The 10,155-nt window shown below is 38.3% G+C and overlaps 1 pseudogene; it reads right to left on the bottom strand.

Moving 5' to 3' along the window:
* Positions 1–9,645: 9,645 nt before the first annotated feature.
* On the bottom strand, positions 9,646–9,796 carry LOC122686479 (annotated as a pseudogene).
* Positions 9,797–10,155: the final 359 nt, after the last annotated feature.

The following is a 10,155-nucleotide window of genomic DNA, read 5'->3' as shown; positions in this document are numbered from 1 at the left end:
ATAATATAATGAAAGACTAGAGATCTCTTCAAGAAAATTAGAGATACCAAGGGAACATTTCATGCAAAGATGGGCTCAATAAAGAACAGAAATGGTATGGACCTAACAGAAGCAGAAGATAATAAGAGGTGGCAAGAATACACAGAAGAACTATACAAAAAAGATCTTCATGACCCAGATAATCACGATGGTGTGATCACCAACCTAGAGCCAGACATCCTGAAATGTGAAGTCAAATGGGCCTTACGATGCATCACTATGAACAAAGCTAGAGGAGGTGATGAAATTCCAGTTAAGTTATTTCAAACCCTAAAACATGATGCGGTGAAAATGCTGCACTCATTTGGAAAACTTACCAGTGGCCACAGGACTGGAAAAGGTCAGTTTTCATTCCAATCCTAAAGAAAGGCAATGCCAAAGAATGCTCAAACTACGGCACAATTGCACTCATCTCACATGCTAGCAAAGTAATGCTCAAAATTCTCCAAGCCAGTCTTCAACAGTACATGAACCGTGAACTTCCAGATGTTCAAGCTGGTTTTAGTAAAGGCAGAGGAACCAGAGATCAAATTGCCAACATCCACTGGATCATCAAAAAAGCAAGAGAGTTCCAGAAAAGTATCTACTTCTGCTTTATTGACTATGCCAAAGCCTTTGATTGTGTGGATCACAACAAATTCTGGAAAATTTTGAAAGATATGGGAATACCAGACCATCTGACCTGCCTCTTGAGAAACCTGTATGCAAGTCAGGAACCAACAGTTAGATATGGACATGGAACAACATACTGGTTCCAAATAGGAAAAGGAGTACCTCAAGACTGTATATTGTTACCCTGCTTATTTAACTTATATGCAGAGTACCTCATGAGAAACGCTGGGCTGGAAGATGCACAAGCTGGAATCAAGATTGCCAGGAGAAATATCAATAATCTCAGATATGCAGATGATACCAACATTATGGCAGAAAGTGAAGAGGAACTGAAAAGCCTCTTGATGAAAGTGAAAGAGGAGAGTGAAAAAGTTGGCTTAAAGCTCAACATTCAGAAAACTAAGATCATGGCATCTGGTCCCATCACCTCATGGGAAATAGATGGGGAAACAGTGGAAACAGTGGCAGACTTTATTTTTGGGGGCTCCAAAATCACTACAGATGGTGATTGCAGCCATGAAATTAAAAGACGCTTACTCCTTGGAAGGAAAGATATGACCAACCTAAACAGTATATTAAAAAGCAGAGACATTACTTTTTCAACAAAGGTCCATCTAATCAAGGCTATGTTTTTTTCCAGTGGTCATGTATGGATGTGAGAGTTGGACTATGAAGAAAGAGCTGAGCACTGAAGAATTGATGCTTTTGAACTGTGGTGTTGGAAAAGACTCTTGAGAGTCCCTTGGAATGCAAGGAGATCCAACCAGTCCATCCTAAAGGAAATCAGTCCTGAATATTCATTGGAAGGACTAATGCTGAAGCTGAAACTTCAATACTTTGGCCACTTGATGTGAAGAACTGACTCATTGGAAAAGATCCTGATGCTGGGAAAGATTGAGGGCAGGAGGAGAAGGGGACGACAGAGGATGAGATGGTTGGACGACATCACTGACTCAATGGACATGGGTTTGGGTGGATTCCGGGAGTCGATGATGTACAGGGAGGCCTGGCATGCTGCGGTCGCAAAGAGTCAGACACGACTGAGTGACTGGACTTAACTGAACTGAGACAAGACTAAGCACACAGTGAAGGGGCTGAAGTCTCAGCTCCACCAAATTCTAGATTCAGGCTCATCACAACCCATCCAACGTAACTGAATATTCAATGAATAAGCAAAGCAAACAAGTGAACCAAAGAAATGAGGCCATAGAAAAGGTAAGAACTTTTATGAAGAATCAGAGTGAGAGCTTGGTTTTGAAAATTCTTTTCTGAAAGAAAAAGGACATTAAGAATGATGATTTAGAACATCAATTGCATGTTCTCCTCAAAGTTCAGTAATGATCAGCATTTACAAGGAAGAAACACAAATCAGCAAGTAGAGACGGGGCTGAAAGTTGGTTATTCAACAAATTTTTGTTGCATGTAGGAGATACACACACAAACACACAATTAAACTCCAAAATTTCAGACTTATTTCCAAAAATAATACAAGACATTAAGATTTGCAACTATTGCTAAAGAGCACAATTGATGCTTGTAGTTCAATCTCTATGTCATGTTCAACTCTTTGCAACTCCATGGACTGCAGCACACCAGGCGTCACTGTCCTTCACAATTGATGCTAAAGAAAGTCAATTCTGAGGAAGTGAAAAGGAAAGGACAAAACTATAAATGCAAGGAAAGAGAATGGAAGCTAAAAGCAATTTTAACTTAAATATATGCAAAGTATAGTCAGAAAATAAACAAAAATCCTCAGATGAAACAGAAAAATATTAAAGGAAAAACTATTTCCGTAGGAAAATAAGAGTCTACACAGAGTACCTATAATTTCTAAAAACAGAAACAAGACTCATTTACCCTGATAACTTTCTCTTTTATTTTTAAGGTATCAAAAAACATTCTACTTTAACCCACAGAAGGATTCTCCAATTGAACTGGCTCTTAATCTAGTAGTTGCATCTAAGCATCCCATTGCCTTGTTCCCATGACTGAGCGCAACCATGGTTTGCTTTATTTATTTATTTTTTTTTAAATTTTTTTTTGCTTTCTTTATTTTATAGAGAGGAAAACAGGGAGCATACTTAAATGGCACGTTTAAACAGTCAGTTAGAAGTAGAGCCAAGATTACAGTCCTATCCAAATGAATGCTTGTTCATAAGATTTTCCACAATATGCAATCCTTTCTTACTTGTTTACTACAAATCTGTTGGACAAACAATTTTGGACATAAAATATACTTCTATCCAGCTGATTTTTCCAAAATAAAAATAGAAATAAAGAAGTAGAATGGAATTTAATGGGCAGCTGATAGACATGAGCATGAACAAACTCCTGGAAACAGTGATAGACAGGCAAGCCTGGCGTGCTACAGCCCATGGGGTTGCAAAGAGATTGACATGACTTAGCAACTGAACAAAAACAAAACAAAGAACAAAAAGTTTCCCACCCATATTATTTTTATTCAGTTATAATTTTCCATACATTAAACAAATTTAATGTGGTTTTATACTGTTTATGTATGTCTACTATTACAGTATGTCTATTTACAGTATTGTAAATAACCTAAATTATTATAACATTTGAATCATAAGGATCATTGATTGAAAAACTGTATTGGCTAGTGGACTTACTTCCAACTAATAAAGTCAAAATACGAACTATAAGATATCTGTTATTCTGTTTGAGATAATTAGTTTAAAATGAATATTTCTATACACTGACTCTGAAAAACATGAATGATCTGAAACATTATACAAGATATGAAGTGCTCACCATAGTTTCTGGTATGTAGTCAACGTTCAATAAATCTTTAATTCTCACTTGTGACTTAGAAGATGAAATATCTTGTGAGGTAACTAATTCGCTGTTGAAAACTGCCCTGATTTAGGGGAAATCTGGGAGGTACTGAGAAATGTCTTTGTGGGGAACTATTCATATCTTCCAGCAGAACAACTTCAACTCATTCATGTTTTCCAGATGGAGTGAAATAATGCAGAAATATTGTTTTTGTCTTAAATGTGCAAATAGTAAGACATTGTAACTAGTTAATTTATTTATTATTCATCTCTCCTATCTAATGAAAATCATAACTCTCCCATATAGGTGAGAGTTGCCACAGAGTTTGTCTTTGTAAAACCAACAGATGTTTGAATCTTAAAAAAAAAAACAACAAAAAACTTTTATCTCTGGTAGAATGAGTATAAACTGTCAGCTGTTTCACAATTTCTTTTTTCATAAAAATTTCTGCTCTTTTCAAAACATACTTCCTCATTCTAAAAGAATCAGTATGCATTGATATGAACTAGCAGAAATCATAAGAAATAAGAACAATTTTATATTTTTCCTATTTGATTCCTACTCCCTTTATCCTTAGCTTATTTATTTAATTTTTTTCTTTTAATTCATTGGTTTCTTAATTTTACAAAGGGAATTTTTGCTAACCAAATAAAAAACAACAAGTGTTACTTTAAAATTCGCAGCCAATATAATACTGTCTGGAGAAGGAAATGGCAACCCACTCCAGTACTCTTGCCTGGAGAATCCCATGGACAGAGGAGACTGGTGGGCTACAGACCATTGGGTCGCAAGAGTTGGACATGACTGAGTGACTAACACACACACACACATAATACTGTCACTGTATGAATATATGTGTGGTTTTAAAGTTCATCATGACACTTAAAGTTCATCATGACATCATGACATTGATAGCTCAAGGGCTTCCCTGAGAGCTCAGTTGGTAAAGAATCTGCCTGCAATGCAGGAGACCCTGGTAGAATTCCTGGGCTGGGAAGATCCACTGGAGAAGGGATAGGCTACCCACTCCAGTATTCTTGGGCTTCCCTTGTGGCTCAGCTGGTAAAGAATCCACCTGCAATGTGGGACACTTGGGTTTGATCCCTGGGTTGGGAAGATCCCCTGGAGAAGGAAAAGGTAACCACTCCAGTATTCTGGCCTGGAGAATGCAAACAGTGAGATATGACAGAGTGACTTTCACATCACTTCATGACACTATGTTTTAATAATGATGGAAAGTAAAAAATTTGAAAATAAAACATCTTTACTCTTAAGAGATAGAACAAAGTCTTTCCATAATAAAGCAATTTTTAAAAAAGCAGATTTTAGATGATTAGGTATAGTATGATCTCATTTTATGAAATAAAAACTGACTCCTATATAAACACATCCATATGTATATATGAAAATATATATGTATATATATATTTGACTACACATATATAATATATATAATTAACTCCTGAAATCACTTTTTGAAGGGATCCTGTCTTTCCAATTCTATTGTTTTCCTCTACTTCTTTGCATTGTTCACTTTAAAAAGGCTTCTTATCTCTCCCTGCTATAGAAAGGGATTAACTCATGCAAGGATGGGCATGATAAAGGACAGAAACTGTAAAGACCTAACAGAAGCAGAAGAGATTAAAAAGAGCTGGAAAGAGTACACAGAAGAACTATACAAAAAAGGTCTTAATGACTCAGGTAACCATGCTGGTGTGATCACTAACCTAGAGCCAAACATCCTAGAGTGTGAGGTCAAGTGGACCATAGGAAGCATTATTACAAACAAAGCTAGTGAAGGTGATGGAATTCCAGCTGAGCTATTTAAAATCCTATAAAATGATGCTGTGAAAGTGCTGCACTCAATATGTCAGCAAATCTGGAATACTCAGTAGTGGCCACAGGACTAGAAAATGTCAGTTTTCATTGCCACCCAAAGAAGGGCAGTGCCAAAGAATGTTCAAACTACCAGACAATTGCACTCATTTCACATGCTAGGAAGGTTATGCTCAAAATCCTCCAAGTGAGGCTTCAACAGTACATGAACCGAGAACTTCCAATGTTCAAGCTGGATTTAGAAAAGGCAGAGGTACCAGAGATCAAAATTTCAACATTAGTTGGATCAGAGGGAAAGCAAGAGAATTCCAGAAAAAAACATACTTCTGCTTCATTGACTATGCCAAAGCCTTTGACTATGTGGATCACAACAAACTGGAAAATTTTTAAAGAGATGGGAATACCAGACCACCTTATCTGCCTCCTGAGAAACTTGTATGCAGGTCAAGAAGCAACAGCTAAAACCTTACATGGAAAAACTGATGGATTCATAATTGGGAAAGGAGTAAGACAAGGTTATATGTTGTCATCCTGTTTATTTAACTCATATGCAGAGTACATCATGCAAAATGCCAGCCTGGATGAAGCACAAGCTGGAATCAAAATTTCCAGGAGAAATATCAACAGCCTCAGATATGCAGATGAAACCACTTTAATGCAGAAAGTGAAGAGAAACTAAAGAGCCTCTTGATGAGGATGAAAGAGGACAGTGTAAAGCTGGCTGAAACTCAACATTCAAAAAAGTAAGATCATGGCATTCAACCTCATCACTTCATGGCAAACAGATGGGGAAAAGATGGAAACGGCGGCAGATTTTATTTCCTTGGGCTCCAAAATTACTGCAGATGGTGACTGCCGCCATGAAATTAAAAGATGCTTGCTCCTTGGAAAAGCAATGACTAACCTAAACAGCATATTAGAAAGCCAGAGACATCACTTTATTGACAAAAATCCATACCATCCTCGCTATAAGGGCTAGAAAAGGCACAGAACCAGAGATCAAACGCCAACATCCATTGGATCATTAAAAAAGCAAGAGAGTTCCAGAAAAACATATACTTTTGCTTTATTGACTACACCAAAGCCCTTGCCTGTGTGGATCACAATAAACTGTAGAAAATTCTTAAAGAGATGGGAATACCAGACCACCTGACCTGCCTCCTGAGAAATCTGTATGCAAGTCAAGAAGCAACAGTTTGAACTGGACATGGAACAACAGACTGTTTCCAAATTGGGAAAGGAGTACATCAAGACTGTGTATTCTCACCCTGTTTATTTAACTTATTTGCAGAGTACATCATGCAAAATGCTGGGCTGGATGATGCACAAGCTGGAATCAAGATTATGGGGAAAATATCAATAACCCCAGATGACATCACCCTTTTGGCAGAAAGTGAAGAACTAAAGAGCGTCTTAATGAAAGTGAAAGAGGAGAGTGAAAAAGTTGGCTTAAAACTCAGCATTCAGAAAGCTAATATCACGGCATCTGGTCCCATCGCTTCATAGCAAATAGATGGAGAAACAATAGAAACAATAACAGACTTTATTTTTGGGGGCTCCAAAACCACCATTGATGGTGACTGTGGCCATGAAATTAAAAGACGCTTACTCCTTGGAAGAAAAACTATGACCAACCTAGCTGCTGCTACTACTAAGTCACTTCAGTTATGTCCAACTCTGTGCGACCCCATAGACGGCAGCCCACCAGGCTCCCCCGTCTGTGGGATTCTCCAGGCAAGAACACTGGAGTGGGTTGCCATTTCCTTCTCCAATGCATGAAAGTGAAAAGTGAAAGTGAAGTCGCTCAGTCATGTCTGACTCTTAGCGACCCCATGGACTGCAGCCCACCAGGCTCCTCCTTTCATGGGATTTTCCAGGCAAGAGTACTGGAGTGGGGTGCCATTGCTTTCTCCTATGACCAACCTAGACAGCATATTAAAAAGCAGAGACATTACTTTTTCAACAAAGGTCCATCTAGTCAAAACTATTGTTTTTCCAGTAGTCATGTATGGATGTGAGAGTTGGACCATAAAGAAAGCTGATTGCCAAAGAATTGATGCTTTCAAACTGTGGTGTTGGAGAAGACTCTTGAGAGTCCCTTGGACTGCAAGGAGATCCAACCAGTACATCCTAAAGGAAATTAGTCCTGAATATTCATTGGAGGGATTGATGCTGAAGCTGAAACTCCAATACTTTGCCTACCTCATGGGAAGAAGTGACTCATTTGAAAAGAGCCTGATGCTGGGAAAGATTGAAGGTGGGAGGAGAAGGGGACAAAAGAGGATGAAATGGTTGGATGGTATCACCGACTTGATGGACATGAGTTTGAGTAAGCTCTGGGAGTTGGTAATGGATAGGGAAGCCTGGCATGCTTCCTGGTCCATGGGATCGCAAAGAGTTGGATATGAGTGACTTACTGAACTGAACTGATGGTTTTTCTAGCAGTTACGTACAGATGTGAGAGGAGGACCATAAAGAAGGCTGAGTACTGAAGAATTAATGCTTTTCAATTGTGGTGCTACAGAAGACTCTTGAGAGTCCCTTTGATTGTAAGGAGATCAAACCAGTCAATCCTAAAGGAAATCAAGTCTGAATATTCATTGGAAGGACTGATGCTGGTGTTGAAGCTCTAACACTTTGGCCACCTTGTGAGAAGAACTAGCTTCTTGGAAAAGACACTGACATGGGGAAAGATGAGAGCAGGAGAAGAAGGGGGTGGCATAGGTTGAGATGTTTAGATATCATCACCAACTCAATGGCCATGAATCTGAGCAAACTGCACATGGTAGTGAAGGACAGGGAAGCCTGGCATGCTGCAGTCCATGGGGTTGCAGAGAGTCAGACATGACTCAGAGACTGAACAACAACAAGAACAACAAAAAATCACTTTTTACTCTTAAACGCTATAATATTCACCTCATATTCCTCTTAAATCTTTGGTTCCTTATTAATATTTTTTTCTTTTCAGTGGTCTAAACTTCAATGTTTGCCAAAGATCTGCTTTTAAATCTTCTCATGTCATATACAGTCACTTCCTTGGTGATTGCCTTGACTCTTTATCTTTCAGTTCAGTTCAATTCAGTTTACGTAGTATCTAAATGCTTATGACCCCCAGAATTGTTGCTCCATTCTGAATCTCTTCTTCCCTGACTCAAAACTCATATTCAACTGCTTAATTACATCTCCACTTGAACAAAGCAAAGGTATCTCAAAGTTCATGTGTCTAAACTTGAACTTCTGATTCTTAAATCACCTCAAACTTGCTCTAACAGTCTTCCCATCTCACTTTATGACAACTCTGGCTTCCCAGTTCTTTAGACTCAAAATTTGGGGGCATTCTTGAATCTCCTATTTGTTTCTTACCTACATCTAAACCATTAGCATATCCTTCTTTACCTTCAAATTATACTCAAATTTCAATTACTGGGATTCCTAGGACTACACTAGTCCAGACACATTTCTGGCCTGAATTACTGAAAATATTTGTTGTTTTTCTGATTCACCCTTTCCCTCTTGTGTTTTTTTCAAGGCAACCATCATGATCCTTTAAAACTAGACTAAGATTATTTTAGCCTTTCTCAAAGTCTTCCAAAATAGCTTTCATATACCTAAACTAAAAGTCAAAGTACTGTGACATGTATCCTTGACTCTCCTCCACTCCACCCCACTGCCAGTGGCTAGTAATATCACTTCTTCTTTTATCCTTACCCTCCCTCCATCCACACAGGTCTTCTTGCTCTCCTCAACAATTCAAGTCACAGGCTCAACTCAAAGACTTTGTTCTTGCTATTTCATTTGTCTTAAATGTTCTTTTCTGGAGATTTGTATGGTTTGGCATATCAATTCCTCTGTCAAATTTTCCCAGCTATACAATCTAAAATTTCAATATGGACTCCCCTAACAATTCCTATTCTCCATCCTAATTTTATTTTTCTTTTTACCACTTACTATTTTTTTTCACTTTCCTTTTAATGGTTTCCCAATCAAAATATATTTCATAAAGGCAGTTTTCATTGTTGTTGTTGTTGACCTCTATATTCTTAGGGCTTATAACAGTTACTAGCACATGATTCTTTAGCATCTGAGCCACCAGGAAAGCCACTAGCTCATGATAGGTATTTGATAAATACTGGAGGCAGGAGGAGAAGGGGACGACAGAGGATGAGACAGCTGGATGGCATCACCGACTCGATGGACATGAGTTTGAGTAAACTCCGGGAATTGGTGATGGACAGGGAGGCCTGGCATGCTGTGATTCATGGGGTTGCAAAGAGTCGGACACGACTGAGCGACTGAACTGAACTGAACTGAAAAATCATTTTATAAGAATAAGATCATGAAAGAAATTTATTTTCCTTTCTTTTTTGTTTCAAAATAGTATGTTGCAAAACTTCTTTGTGGTAAAACTGGAAGCTCTAAGAACATTTTTCTCACTGATTAATAATTTCAAAATTTAGGGTCTACTTATTTCTCTTGTCTACACTTGATCTTAGCCCAAAGGCCGAGAAGCGATTATTATTTCTCTTGTCAGATCATGTTCTCATAAATCCCAAAATGGAAAGCATTGTTAATTACTTCCATAGGTGAAACCAATGTTATAATTCAGGACAACTTGTAATGATTTATTTATACCAAGCTAGGGAAATTTTATGCCGGCTTTCATGTCAGGCCCATCTATAAGTGGAAATTCCATCACAAGAGCAAGGCAGCAGGAAGGAACCCCCAAAAGAGCCATGGGGCAGAAAAGACAGGTGCGCAGTGTTCAGGATCCTAGGTGGATAAGATGTTTAGAAGGAGGAAACTGATGGCCACAGACAACAGGGCCTTGCTTTCAGTTGGAATTTAGGTGAAGGGCTTCTATACACAGGTAGA

This window comes from Cervus elaphus, chromosome 3, assembly GCF_910594005.1.
Source record: "Cervus elaphus chromosome 3, mCerEla1.1, whole genome shotgun sequence".
NCBI classification, from domain to species: domain Eukaryota; kingdom Metazoa; phylum Chordata; class Mammalia; order Artiodactyla; family Cervidae; genus Cervus; species Cervus elaphus.
Note: the sequence above shows the minus strand (reverse complement) of the source record. Positions and strands in the feature narration are given on the sequence as shown.